Consider the following 15,388-nt stretch of genomic DNA (forward strand, 5'->3'; position numbering starts at 1 on the left):
TTTCTTCTCCTCTCTCCCAGGCTCAACCTCGTAGGGGAACTTTTGCCCTGAATTTTAGCAGGAAACACAACCAGCAACCAGATGTCTGACTTTTTCACCCCATTGGCAAGGATTAGCCGTCTTCCCTGTAAACTTCCGGCCTTTTCTCCCCTTTAGATCTTTCAGCTTCTTCACGCCCCATCTCCTTTGGCTCATACACATGAACACCCTCCGGAGGAGAAACAAAAGGTAGCTTGCAAAGTCCTGCAAATGTGCTGAGTATTTATATACCCAGTTCAGGAAGTGAGTGTTGCTGGATGTCATGTCGGAGGAGGTGGGGGTGGGTAGCGTCAGCTCTTGGATTCATCTGGTCCATCATTAAATTCAGATCCCATGAACAATAGGTGGCCTTGATCAAAGACAGAGGTAATTAAGTGAAGTCGCAACTTAAAATAACACACAAGTGAAGATCAATGCAAATTCTGTTATCATCGAAGTGTTCAGGTGTGAAAAAATAATAGGTAAGGCAACTTTGTCAACTTCTGGAATAACGAGAGCCCCAGATCTTCTTTGACACAAAGCAGAGGATTTTGGAACTGAGAGAGGCCTTAGGGAGCAGCCCAGCCAGTTCCTTCCCCTTGCAGGTGGAGAACCTGAGGCTCTGCCTGGTTAGGAAGGACTTGCCCCAGGTCCCTGGGTTGATGGCAACTCAAAGGCTCACTCTAGGCTCTACTTATACCTCCCCTGAGATGTTTCTGGTAAAGCAGACTGACAGTCAAAGGTCTGGGCTTGGCCTGCCTACTGCCTCTGCCCCCTGTCCTCCTGCTCTTGGTGGTCTGGGTCTCCTTCTCAGGGGTCACCCTGACCTAGACAACCTCCGCCACGCAGCAGCAGCAGCTGTGATGGGGCTTCCAGCCACTCAATAAACACCTTGAGGGGGAGGAGACGCAGAAGCCTTTGTTTAAACATAAAAGGAAATATACCCAGAAAAGACTCTGGTTTTCAAGTTAGCATGCTTGGACTATCTACAGGCCACAAGGATCAAGTGTTTCCCAAAGAAATCCATGAAAAGCAAGTGGTGATCACAGGAAGCCTTTCAAATGGGATTTTAAGGAATTTCACTCAGTTGTACACAGTCCTGTGCCCCGACTCCCCTTTCCCACAGACAGCTGTGTTCCCTGGTGTACATCTTCTTTCCTCCAGCCCTGGGTGTGCAACTCCGGTCAGGTCTGCCCTCTCTGTGCCTTAGTTTCCTCACCTATAAAAGTGAAATGATAGTTCTTATTTGATATAGTTGCCCAGGGATTATGTGAAATGTGGGCAATCACACTTAATATGTAGTAGACGTTCAATACATTTTAGTTCTCTTCCAGACCTCTTCCTTCCATAAGGGAGATGGTGCATGTGGCCCTGAGGTCTTGGGTCCCCCCAGGACAGCCAGGTGTTTCCTCAGCAAAAGCCCCATAGTACTCTGTCTCCTCACTCACCTGCGTCTTTGTCCTGCAGCCTCAGCTGCCTCCAACAAGGACTGATCTGGGCCCTGAAGGATGTGTTTACCTTGTCTAGGTGGCCAGGGCCACCTGACAGCATCACTGTGGGAAACGTGTATCCCTTCTGTCCTGGGCCCACGACCAGGGACTCTATCCTAGTGTTTCTAATTGTTCACAAAACCTGAAATTTTCTTCTAAAAAAAGTGAAAGAAAGAAACCAGGGCCCCAACATTAATGTAAACGAATCCCAAGGGGTTCCTGTTAGCTTTGGGCCCACAACAATGAGTTAATTGAAAGTGGTAATGAGAAAAAACAGCTGGCACTCATAAAACCATGCGCCAATGAGCAGTTCAGTTCCTGGGCAGCGGGTGACAGCTGGGCTTTCTAGTCAACCAAGATGTCAACGGCTTCTGAAAATAATTGCCCTAGGAATACCAGGCTGCCAGCAGGGACCAGGCTTATCTACAGATCTTGTCACCTGGCTGGGAGCTACCTGTGATGGCTGAGTGCCCAGGGATTCAAGTCCTGAGAATACCCTGTGCTTTGAGGAAATATGTGAGAACTAAAGACAGACAGTCAACTGGGGTGTCATGTGAGAAACCCCAAAGTCAAGGGACTTACTTTATGGATTTCTTTGGGTGCATCTCCGGGCCTCAGCTTCCCCAGCTACCAAATAAGCCCGTTAATACGTGTCCTCCCAGACTCCCAGCATTGCTTTGTTTGGACATCAAATGAGATGATATATTTGAAACTTGGAATGCTCTATAAAATGAGAGACATGATGTGCAAACAGGAGAGCTTAGCAGGGTGAGCTGAGGGATCAGACTGACTGTTTCACTCAGGTTAGACTCAAAAAATAATTCATAACACCTAAGATTGATGAAAGGATTAAATTTAGTTGTATATATATATAATATAAATATAAAACATATATTAAATGTATTTGGAATGGTACTGAATCAATGTTAATATTGTATGTGAGTTATTATTTTCAGAGCTCCCTTGTCTTTTTTTTTTTTTTTTTTTTTTTTGCGGTATGTGGGCCTCTCACTGTTGTGGCCTCTCCCGTTGCGGAGCACAGGCTCCAGACGCACAGGCTCAGCGGCCATGGCTCAGGGGCCCAGCTGCTCTGCGGCACGTGGGATCTTCCCAGACCAGGTCACGAACCTGTGTCCCCTGCATCAGCAGGTGGACTCTCAACCACTGCACCATCAGGGAAGCCCTGCCTTGTCTTATAGTGACTAAGCCAAGCTTATGGCCAGAGGCCCAGTTTGGGCTTGTACTTTGCTTCTTTTTTTAATCATTTCTGGTCATGTGGCTCAAATGCCCGGTCTTCCCGCAGCAGTCCTGTATCCTACAAAGAGGGGTAGGCCGAACAGACAGGGCAGTGGAGGATTTTAAAGACACCATGGTTCACAATGCAGCTGAGATCTAACCAGTCAAGATGCCATTTCTTTCCAGAACCTGACAATCACACTGCATTGCAGGCTCACTACACACTTGTCTACATGCAGGGCCAAGCAGGGATATAACGGAATCTACATTGAGTCTTGGACTGTTTATCTGGATAATTGATGGAGTCCAGGGCATAGGAAACTGGGAAAAGTGACTCTGTGTGTGTGTGAGTGTGTGTGTGTGTGAGTGTGTGTCTGTATGTGTATATGTATGTGTGCCCTGGAGGGGGAATGCAGAACATCCAACAAGAAAAAGTGGTTAAGCTCCTTGGATAAGAGAGAGGACACAGGGGTCTCCCCAGCTATCTATCTGTCCACCTCCATTCTGCCTGTATCTATCTCTGAGCGTTTCTCAGAAGTTTCCTAGGACCTTCTCATTACTCGTGTGCAGCCTCAAGTGGGACTTCCTGGCAGGTGCTGAGTGATGTCGCCCATATTGTGCTGAGCAGAAATCCCATGGCAAGGGTAGGAATGGGGTCCATATAGTTGTGTTTTAGCACATCCCCCAGTAAAGCCAAGGATAACATTAAAGCACAGCTGAGTAATTCACACACTGCTAGTAGGAGTGAAAACTGCCACAGCCTTCTGAGAGCACAATTTGGCAGTATTTCAAAACTAAAGATGCACCTACCCTTTAACCCAGCTTTTATTTTGAGAAATCTGTCTTGTTGAGAAACAAGCACATGCATGCACAGAGGAAGAGGCACAAACCTGTTGACTGCAGCAGGCCAGTAAAGGAAAGGAATCAGAAACAGCCCAAGTGCCCATCCCAATGCCATGTTTGGAATCACAGAAAAGAGAGAGATCATGCAAAATCCATTTATACGGGCTGTTTAAAATATTGAGGTGAGGGCTTCCCTGGTGGCGCAGTGGTTGAGAGTCCACCTGCCGATGCAGGGGACACGGGTTTGTGCCCCGGTCCGGGAGGATCCCACATGCCACGGAGCGGCTGGGCCCGTGAACCATGGCCGCTGAGCCTGCGCGTCCAGGGCCTGTGCTCCGCAATGGGAGGGGCCACAACAGTGAGAGGCCTGAGTACCGCAAAAAAAATACTAAATAAATAAAATAAAATAAAATATTGAGGTAATTTAGTATACAGACTAGAAAGGCACGGAAAGGTTCCAAATATGTATTAAGTAGAAAAGGTAGATTGCAAAATGTTAAATGTAGTGAAATCCCCTTTGTTGGTATATGCTTGGAGACAAGGTCTGGATGAATAGCTGTGGAACTATTAACAGTTGTTACCTTGATGGGGGAGGGCAGGAACATACAGGAGCTTTGCACTTTATTATTTACTTCTATAATGCTTAACTTCTTCAAGATGAAGATATATTACTTTTGAATTTTAAAAACCCCAGTAAAGATGATTAAGGAAATGCACATCAACAAACCTGAGGGTAAATAAATCTAAGGGGCTGAGGCTACATGTCCAGCCTTTGGGTATTCGGCTAGGTTGGAGTGCAGTGTCAAGGATCCAGAGAGGTGGTTTGATTCAGGCTCTTCTGTGGGATCTTTGGTAGGAAAGGTCAAGTTTTGCTGGACCTGGAGCACAGGCAGCTCAAGGATCTGTTCCCCCATTGAGGGCAGCAAACGCCAACCAGCTTCAGATCAGAGGTCCGGCGCAGATGCAGGGACAACCCCCTCCTTTTTCCTCCCACGGAGCTGGCATGTAGGGAGGCTATGGTCAGAGCCTGCTCCCTCTCAGGAGCAGATCTGGGTCTGAGCCAGATGGGAAGGAGAGGCTTCCTTAGGACCTGATCCATCCCGCAGGCTGGGAACTCAGCACAGCGGCTCTTTCCTTCTTCCCTTCCTCCCAGAGGCCCCAGAAAAACTTTTGTGTTTCCCCTCATGACCCTCTAATTCTTAAAATTTGGGTTCCAGATGAGCTGGTCTAGAAAACTCTGACCGTACACTGGGGATCATCAGTTCTGGGAACTGACCTTCAGTCAGCATCCTGAGTATATAATAGCAAAGGGACATATGTGCTCTGAAAGATGAAACAGGTTCTATGGGAACCTAAAACGAAGGAACCCCTCTAGTCCGGGGATCGGGAAGGGCTCTCTTAATGAAGTGATGCTGGGCTCTGAGAGGTGAGTAGAAGTGGACAAGGGTGGAGGGGCGTCATAAGCCAGGGGGGCAGCAGGGAAGATGGAGAGGGGTGGACAGGGGTGAGAAGGGGGCCAGTGAGAGAGAAAAGAAGTTATTTTTATGGAGATACACTTGACTACCAGCACCACGAGCCCCTCTACACACACAGACACACACAGCCCTTGAATATCTTTCTTGGAAGCAGATGGAGGGTGAACTGGTCAAGACCAAAGGATTCCTCGCAGGGCTGGATCCCTCCTTTTACTATTCAATCCTTTACTGAGAGAGAAACTAAGAGTTGAATTGACTCAGGTGCCTGCTAATTAAGAAACAATGAGAAATCTCCATGAGAGGATCTATATATAGTAAATACGGTAAAAATATACACTTGACTGTCTAGTTTTAATTTTCATCCTTTTTACTGGACAGGAAGCTGAAATGCCAGACGGTCCGGTTCAAGGCCACGCACTCCTTGTCCGGACCCCTGGGCCTTCTTCCTTCCTCAGGAAACGTAGGCTGTTGCCCTTGGACTCAGATGCCCAGTCCCTTTTCCTCTTGAACCCAAAAAGCTCCCCGCTCCAAGCCTCAGGGGTTCTCTCTGCCAACTTTCCTCTCGCCCTCGCAGACCCTGGCTCCTTTCCCTCTGGTTGACGCTCCACAGCCCCTTCCTGATACCACCTGCGCCCAACCTCCAGCCTCCTCTGAGCTGCACAGAGCCCTCATGGTCACCTCATGAGCCCCAAGCCCCCCACCACCACTCCCCTCACATGCTTCTTCCTGGCCCAGTGCTTCACTCCACCATGTTATTTCCTTTGTCCCAGACCAAACTCCAAGGCTCCTCTGACCTGATCCCCCCCAGGCTATGAGTAATGAGAGGGGAATGGGAAGGACTCTCTCAGGGCCCCTGGGCCTCCACTACCCACCCACATCCTGCCCCTTTCTCTCTGCCTCTTCCTCGGTAGCCAGCCGTCCATCAGATCCAGAGTGCCACCTGGGAAAGCAAAGGTGCTGTGAGTATCTGAAGATGCCTTCCTAGAACTGGAATCTTGGAGCTGTTTGGCCTGAGGAGTGGCACAGGTAGAAGGCCTGGCCTGGGGCTAGAAAGCACCTCTCTGTGAGTTCTGCTTCGAAGGAGCAGGTATCTCCCAGGCAGACCGCCTTCCAGCCCCATAGGAAGCTTCATTCATGGATTCGGTGGGCCACCATGGGCCGGCTCTCCTTATGAGGAGATGGTCTGAGACAGTCAGACCAGAATGAAGCCACGGTCATCTGGGTTTCTGGAAGATGAAATAAAATATAAAGAATCCCTTTTATAAAGATAAGAGATTCTTAGCCTCTTGGCGATCACAAACCCTTAGAATGGATGAAGGGTCCTCTCACCAGAAAGATGTCCATGGGCAAAAGGACCCAAAGTTCTGCACATAGCATGGGGTCCACCCTGCAGAGGGCCAGGGAGAGCCCGGGCCTCCAGATAAGCTGTGTGCCAGTGGGCAGGCAGGCACCCGAGTCCCTTTCCCCAGGCCAGAGTGGGCAAGGGTGACCTAGTCTCATCCTGGGTCCAGTGCCCAAGTCCTGGCTGCAGGGAAAGAGTGAGTGAATGAGCACCTTTCTTTTCTCTTTGGGGACAGTGCCATCACATAGGGGCCCTTCCTCTCTACCATCATTTCACTGCGGCAAGAATTTTCCTCCAGGTTGAGAGGTGAGTGAAGTGCTATTTCCAATGTTTTCATAAGGGAAAAGTCTACAGAATTCACCCTATGGCCTTGAACCAGTCTGCTGACTCCTGACCAGCCAGCCAGACCTAGGGCCTTCCTAGGTCACTCTGAGAGGAAAGTACACTCCTACACACACACAGGGGTCAAGAGACCAGCCTCTACAGTAGAAACTTGTCTGGGCTCCAACCTTTGCTGGTATGCTGACCAGGGCAAAATAAATGAGGTCTCTGCAATTCAAATAAACAAGCAAACAAACAAAAAAATGATGTCTCATAAGGGAATGAGAGCAAAGTCTACAAGAGCCCTGGCTTAGTCTAAGACTTGTCTATCCATTAAAATTTTTTAAACAATTTTATTGAAGTATAGTTGATTTACAATGTTGTGTTAATTTCTGCCGTACAGCAAAGTGATTCAGTTATATGTATATAATATTCTTTTTCATATCATTTTCCATTATGCTTTTTCACAGGGTATTGAACATAGTTCCCCATGCTACACAGTAGGACCTTGTTGTTTATCCATCCTATATATAATAGTTTGCATCTGCTCATCCCAAACTGCCAATGCTTCCCTCTCCCGCCCCCCTCCCCCTTGGCAACCACAAGTCTGTTCTCTATGTCTGTTTGTTTCTGTTTCGTTGATATGTTCATTTGTGTCGTATTTTAGATTCCACATATAAGTGCAATTATATGGTATTTGTCTTTCTCTTTCTGACTGACTTTGTATGATAATCTCTAGGTCCATCCACGTTGCTGCAAACCCATTTCAATTTATAATGAACTTACCCTGCCCCAACCCAGAGGATAAGAAATGAAATTGTTTTCCCTGTCAATTTGGGGCGTTCCTCCCACATTTTTCCCTCAAGGTAATAAGAGAAAAAATTGCCTTTTGTATGTTTTGCATTAGGATTCAATTAACAAACATTTACTGTGGGTTTGCAATGTACCACTATATACCAGGCATCACAGCAAAGAATTGGACAGATGTGTCCCTACCCCTTCCCTACACCACAGAAATAAGTCCAGGTGCAGTAAGTCTTCCCACAGGCGCTCCTGGATGTCTTGTCATCTAGGAGTCATGGAGGAGTTCCCCCCGCACCTTGGGAGGAAGTGACATTTAACGCCTCCTGGAAGGGTGAAAGCAGCACGTGGGGCTCAGTCGTCCATGGGGCCCGTTTGCCCCAGACATACTTTCCCAGCTCTCCAATGTTCCATCTCACTCCTGCCCTTCCCATCAGTAGGTGTGCAGGGGGGTAAGACACAGTCCATACAGTTATGGAGCCACAACAGGAAGGTGGTACAAAGCCCCAGGAGTGCCAGCTGGGGTGGGTCTGGGCTGGCCTTGGATAGAAGCCACAGGTGGGACAGAAGTCACAGTCCTGAAATGTTGGTAGAGAGCTTGTCCTTCGAGTAACCCCATCTTCCCTTCTCCTTCCCCCCAGTAGCCCTGTCTCTTCTCGGGGAAGGCAACCACCTAAGGCGCAGCTCTGACATGTGGAGCACGTTAGGATAATGCCGCATGCCAGCCACGGCCTACAAAGCCCTGGGTTGTCCTGCCCACCTCTCCAGGCCTAGCCCCACTGGCTTTCTGTGTCCAACGTTGGTCTTCTCTCAGTTTCTCACTGTTACCACCACGCTCCTTCTGTCCGTGGGGTCTTCACACACACACTGTTCCCTCCTCTGCCTAGAAGGCTTTCCCCTGACTCATCCCCACCCGACCTTCACCCTCCCTTAACTGCCTCTTGTTCATCCTTCAGATCTCAGCTCAAGCACCATTTTGTGAGAGCAGTCTTCCCTGCCCCCTGGTTCTGTGTGCTCCTTGGTCCTTGTTCCTTTTTATAAAGCATGGTTATTTGATCGATACCTGTCTCTCCTACTAGTTCATACAATCTGTGTGGGCAGGGACTGGTCTGTTTTTGGTCACTGTCTGTGGCATCTGTCACAAAGCCTGTTGCATAGTAGGCTATCAGTAAAAGTCTGATGAATGCTTGGATGGATAAATGGATCAATGAATGTCTTTTATGGAGGAAGCTGTCTGTACCAAGCAGATCCCCTGGCGCTCACTTTGTGTGCTGGGTTGGCAGTGGTAGAGTCCAGGGAGCCCAGGGTGTCTGCCATGCCCACAGCAACCTTGTCAGGAAAGTGGCCTGAGCCACTTCATTCCTGGAGAGGTCGTTGTGACTTGTGCCCTGTGGTTTGAGTGGAAGCAGCCTTATAGCTCTGGCTACGGTTGCCCAGATGAGGTCTGATGCCCCTGCCAAATGGCAAATGCTCTGGATGCGGAGAAGCCAATACTTTTTGAAGAGGATTGGCATGAAATTCTACCCAGTAGAATTCATTTTGGGTGATGGCAGACTTTGGAGTTTCTCTTGAGAAGTCTAACTACCAGGAATTCTGGAAAAGTGAAAAAAGTAAAGGAGGGTCACTCTAGGGCTGGCTCAATCCCCAGCCATGCCCTGAGCTATTGATCTAGAAGACTGCTGGATAACCCAGCCTTGGTAGCCCTGGGAACAGAGTGACTCTGTGGCTGAGGAAACCACATCCCCTGCCACACTGTGCTGCCCCATAGCCTTGCAATATGCCTCCTTTACCACTGGTGATTCATGTCCATCCCTTCCTTTCCATTTTAAGGAGTAAGAACAATCCTAGTATGAGGATGAGGAATGGGTTTCTCTGTGTGTTTGTCCTCATAGTGTGCTGAGTAGAAAAAAAAAAGGACTTCTTTAGTTAATTCTTAAGGCTGTTAGGAGTCTCTACAGCAAGCAGCTAGGGACCACGCAGTACAAAGACCTGTGTCTAGTCTCTTTTCTTCCTGATATGCTCACATAGCTGTGGCACGTTAGCCTGCTGCTCCAATTGTTCATGGCATCCTAGTAGTTCCAGAACTGTCGGGGTCCTTAACATGACATATCACAGCCCAGTGAAGACATGGCCTGTTTGTGAGTCAGTGGTAATCGCCAGCTCCCCAGGTGCTGAAGCTTTCAGGAGTCAATGCAGGTGTGGGTGCCTGGGTATCTGGGTGCCTTAGTTACTCCAATTTGTTTGCGGTTATGTCAATGTTACAAAAACCAAAAAAGCAAGCAAGATGTGAGTGTATCTATGTCCATGAGGTTGCTTGTAGACCTAAAAAATGAACTCCAGATGTGTGATGATGAGATGTGTAGAGGGAGGAAAAAAAGTTGCAGTTTAAAAGTTTAGCTCAGGCGGGACTTCCCTGGTGGCACAGTGGTTAAGAATCCGCCTGCCAGTGCAGGGGGACATGGGTTCGATCCCTGGTCCAGGAAGATCCCACATGCTGCAGAGCAACTGAGCCCACAAGCCACAACTACTGAGCCTGTGCTCTAGAGTCCACAAGCCACAACTACTGAGCCCGCGTGCTTCAACTACTGAAGCCCACGTGCCTGGGGTCCATGCTCCGCAGCAAGAGAAGCCACTGCAATGAGAAGCCCGTGCACCGCAACGAAGAGAAGCCCCCACTTGCTCCAGCTAGAGAAAGCCTGCATGCATCAACAAAGACCCAATGCAGCCAAAAATAAAAAAAAATAAAAAATAAAAAAGTTTAGCTCAGGCAGTGCTGATCAGAAGAATAAAAGAGTGTTTTGGGTCCATCTTAGGCAGACTGGAAAGGAAGCCATGTACGCCTGTTGTCCTGGCTTGTTTGCGGTCCATGTGAGCAGGGGCCCTGCCTGGTTTTGCTCTCTAAGGAATTCCCAGCGTCTGGCCCAAGGCCTGGTACATAGCGAGCCCTCCACAACTGTTTGTTGAGTGAATAAATGGACCAGAAAGTAGGTTTCAATCCTGAAGCCAGAGATCAGAAGAGACAACTGACCGAAGGAAGAGATAGGGAAGGAGGGTCAAGGAGAGAGGCGAGTATTCTTTTCCACTGATATCTTTATCTCCAAATAGCCTTATTTTTCATGAAAAAAATAGAGGAATGTTTGGGACCTTTTCCTTACCATTATAGTGCCTAGCATACAATAGAAACTCATCCAGAAATCATAAGCAAAGGAGATAAATATTTTAACCTGTATGACAAGTGGACTCCTTTCCTGTGGTCCTGAAAACCGGAAGCATTCCCAGATGGTTTTTGCTCAGACCCCAGAGGCATCATAGGCAGGACCACATTGGAGCTCAGACATTGCATTTTTGGCAGAATGACCTGGCAGGGGGCTCCCACTACTCCATCCATGACACATTCAAGGCAGGCGACTTTGTTGACTTCTTACCTCATTTTTAAATCGTTTGAACTCTGGTTTTTAGCACACAGTGCGATAACACTCTTACCAAAACAGGTTTGTGGAAGCAACACAGATGAGATCAACCCCCCTGCACCGCTTAGCACAGTGCCTCTGTGCAATGGAAACATTACACCGCATGACTTCGGGTAGCCAGAGTTGGCTTAGAGGAGCTTAACTGATTTGATTCATCAGTTCAAATCACCTTTAATGTGGCACATTAGTAATGCCACCATATTGTAAACGATACATCCACAGAGGCATTAGTCACTATACAAATAGAATTAATAGGTTTCACTACACTTCAAGATAAACATGTTGGAACAGTAACTCCATTCAGTCAGGGCCTTTTGAGCTTGTTCCTTCAGGGCCCTTACCTGACTGTTAGAATAAACACAGAGTTTTACGGCCCACTTGCTCTGTGTGACTTCACCATCACCAAATGACACACATTCAGTTTAGAAATTGCATTTGTGTTCATCCACACGTTTATTTATTTGTTCATTCATTCTTTTTTTTTTTTTTTTTTTTTTTTCTTTTTGCGGTATGCGGGCCTCTCACTGTTGTGGCCTCTCCCGTTGCGGAGCACAGGCTCCGGATGCGCAGGCCCAGCGGCCATGGCTCACGGGCCCAGCCGCTCCGCGGCATATGGGATCCTCCCAGACCGGGGCACGAACCCGTATCCCCTGCATCGGCAGGCGGACTCTCAACCACTGCGCCACCAGGGAGGCCCCATTCATTCTTTTATTTAGTAACTGAGATTGTTTTCCAGCTCAGTTCAGAGAGTATATTGTGGTTCCCTGACTATTATCATGAGTCACAGGAACCATTTTGTTGCAGTGCAAAAGTTAAGAATACTTCAATGCTGGTGAGTCAAGAGAGCAGGCAGCGTGCGTAGTAGTTAGAGCAGGAGTTTGGGTGTCAGACACGCCTGGATTTGAATTCTAGTATCATTACGAACAATCTGTCTGAACTCAGACATTGACTTCACTTCTCTGAGTCTCCATTTCCTTATTGTAAAGTGGCTGTGAAACCTCTCACCTCCCACCATCTCTACATTGTATATCTCTTCCTTCTTATGCACCTCTCATAGGGTCAAGAATCACATGAAGTCCATTCTCTATGTCTGCGTCTTTGGGATAGGGAGGGTGGGAGGGAGATGCCAGAGGGAGGAGATATGGGGATATATGTATATATATAGCTGATTCGCTTTGTTATACAGCAGAAACTAACACAACATTGCAAAGCAATTATACTCCAATAAAGATGTTAAAAAAAAAAAAAAGAATCACATGAAGATCGGTGAGAGATCAGGAGGACCAAGCAGGCCTCCTGAAGGAAGCAATTAAGTTGGCCTGGGAAGGAAAGGTAGGACAGGGTGTTGGAGGGGCCATTCCCTACAGAGGTTACTGTGAAAGCAGGAGTGTGTTGATGGGAATGTGATGGCATGTTGGAGGGAGTGGGGACAGCAGAGACCAGCTTAGTGACGGGAAAGGCGGGTGGTACAGGGGCATAGTGGGAGGAGTCAGAAGACACAGGGTCGTGGAAAGCAGAGAGTGCAAGATTTTATAAAATGCACAGAGTGAGGATAGGGGCCTAGGTACAGAATATTTCAGCCAGATTCTGTTATATCTTTCAATGATCAACAAAGCATTTTTGCAAACATCAGTGCTTAAAAAAGACACCCTCTGCCGAGGTGGAGTCAGAAACATTTCTGGGAGTTATAACCCCAAGCAGGCTGTAGAAAGATGTGCATTCACAACAGCTAGTTACTTAATGGCTTGTGCCTTAGTTACTTCATTGAGAAAAAGGAGGATGACGGTGTTAGCAATAGTAACTACATTGTAAATTTTCTGTGGTATTTAATAAAATATATAAAGCACACTGTTCTGTACTTAGCATAAAGTATGTGTTTGATCAATACTAACTTATTGTACACATGAAGAGATGTCTGGCAAGATTTTCTGTCAACTGATTAATCATGATTATTTCTGTTTGTGTGATTTCAAGTAACTTTTACTTTTTTTGTCTTTTCTCTATAATTTGAATTTTTCTAAAAAACATGCAATATTTTTTTAAAACTTTAAAGTATTTTTTAAAAAATCCATACTTAGCAATGAAACATTTCAGGGGATGTAGTCTAGAGGGATGCAACTCTGTAACAGCCTTTCAAATGATCAAACTGAATAGTTTAACCCTTTAGCACTAAAAATTCCATTTCAGAAAAGGGTCTTTGTTTTTCATTTTCCTGATTGAATGGTCTGTGATATGTGGGGAGCTTTTTACAAAAGAAGAGATCCTCAAAGTATGAAAAATCTCCTCCATTGTAAATACTTGGGCTTACGGCTTTGAAATGACAGATTTTGATTTTCTAGTTTCTGATTTTTCCATCAAATGTTCAAGGATCTTGAAGATAGAAGACAACCAAACATTCCCCCTGGAGACTATGAACTTCACTTCATCAGGGCAGACCTTTGTAGTCCCAGTACTTGGCCCAGTGCCAGAGACATAGTAGGTACTACATAAGTATTTAAGTTGAATGAATAAATACATGAATGAAACCTAAATCTAAGGGCTGAGATTTTGCTTGGGAGGTGGGGGGAATGATACCCTATTACATATTAAAATTTGATTAGGAAATTTTAAAAAGTTAAATGCAAACAAAGTGATTTTACTAGGAGTAAATGTAAAACCAAAATTGAAGGAGAAAATCCAATGACTGTTTATTGAGGGCCTATGGCACTCCAGGCCCCGACCTAAGTGTTGAGGATTCAGTTGTGAAGCGGAGCTTAACTCCAGTGGGGAACATGAACTTTGATCAAGTCATGACATGTGAGAAGAGAGTCCCATGAGGGAAAGAGCTGGATGCTCTGGAAGTGTACACAGGGGTGGAGGGGCAGGTGGAGTGGAGTGGCAGAGAAAGCTTTTGTAAGGAAGGGACCTTTAACCTGAGACTTGGGTTGGTGAGAAGGAGTGAGACAGGTGAGGAGTGGTGGGCAGGGCATTTCAGAAGTTACCAAGGTAGAGGGCGAGAACAAGCAGAGGGAAGCACAGGTATAAAGCCTTAAGTTGGGGAGTAGCTCGTGGTGTGTGAAGAACAGAAAGAAGGCCAGTGTGGGCAAGGTACATGTGAGAGTGTTGGCAATGGCAGGGACTACATCACTCGGGGTGGGGCCGTGGTAGAGGGTTTATCCTAAATGCAGTGGGAAGACCTTGAAGAGCTTTACTTTGAGAATTATCATAACCTCATTTACATTTTCAGCATGTGGTATCTGTTGGGTGATCAAGGGATTGGAGCAAGGCTGAGTAGAAGCAGATGACAGTCCAGGTGAGAAATGAGAGTGACCTGGACTAGGACGTGGACCTGACTATTGGTGGCTGGTAGATGTGGAAAGAAGTGGACAGATTTAAGGTATGGCTTGAAGGTAGAACTGACGAGGCCTGATGCTGGATTGGAAGTAGAAGGACAACCTGATTGAACCCTGACTACTCCATCCAAACAGCAGCCGTTGTTTTTCCTTATCCCAGTACTCTGGCCCCCAACTCCCATTCGTGGTTTTATTTTTCTACCGAGTGCTCATTAACATGTGATATGCCAAATTTTACTTGTTTTCATGTTTTTAAAAATTATCTGTTTACTATATGAGAGCCGGGATTTTTGTCTGTTTCATTTAATGTGCCCAAATTTTTTTTCCTGGTGACCAAAACTATGCTTGATGGCTAATGGGCATTCAATAAACATCTGTCACATTATTAAAAGAGGGAGTTAACAAATGAATAAATAAATGAGGGTGAGAGATAGGGATAAGCAAAGAATGTTTTAGTTGGTTATTACAGCATACCAAACAACCCCAGAATATCAGTTGTATACCATAACAAACATTTTTTTTTCCCACTTACGGGTCTGTGAATCAGCTTAGGTAGCTGAGCTTCAGGCTGCAGGTCTGTCGAGCCAGGCTCCAGGCTGTGGGTTGGGATCAGCTCTGCTCTTTGTGTATTTTCATCCTCCTTGGACCAATGCCTACCTCAGGTCTATTCTTCTAATGGTAGATGGCAAAAACACAAAAGACCAAGCCAGATTACCAAGCACATCTAAAGATTTATGTTCATGTCATGTCTACTGTCCAAAGTCAACATGGCCAAAGTCAACATCAAAGAGGCAAAGAAGTATACGCCACCTTTTCTAGAGGAAGTTATGGCAAAGTCACATGGCAAATGGTATGGATGTATAGTGTATACTCCTTCCACAACAAGGAGGGAGTGACGTTTTAGAACAATAATCCAGTCTATCGCAGACAACTGCCAGGTATGAGCAACTATGTGGATAGAGCTATTCATTGATATGGCAAAGATTGGAGAAGGACCAGGTTGGGGAGGAAGAATGAAAAACATCAGGAGTTACATTTGGACCTGATAAATCCAGTTATA

The 15,388-nt window shown here is 46.5% G+C and overlaps 1 protein-coding gene across 1 annotated transcript in view; it reads left to right on the plus strand.

Moving 5' to 3' along the window:
- Positions 1-5,973: 5,973 nt before the first annotated feature.
- SMAD5 (SMAD family member 5) overlaps positions 5,974-15,388 on the plus strand; it is a 67,579-nt gene continuing 58,164 nt past the window's right edge. The window contains exons 1-4 of the mRNA XM_060093390.1: positions 5,974-6,021; positions 6,640-6,710; positions 13,364-13,471; positions 14,223-14,372. The gene's annotated coding sequence lies outside the window, so the exon portion shown is untranslated. The remainder of the gene's footprint in view (positions 6,022-6,639; positions 6,711-13,363; positions 13,472-14,222; positions 14,373-15,388) is intronic.

This window comes from Mesoplodon densirostris, chromosome 3 (assembly GCF_025265405.1).
Source record: "Mesoplodon densirostris isolate mMesDen1 chromosome 3, mMesDen1 primary haplotype, whole genome shotgun sequence".
NCBI lineage: Eukaryota > Metazoa > Chordata > Mammalia > Artiodactyla > Ziphiidae > Mesoplodon > Mesoplodon densirostris.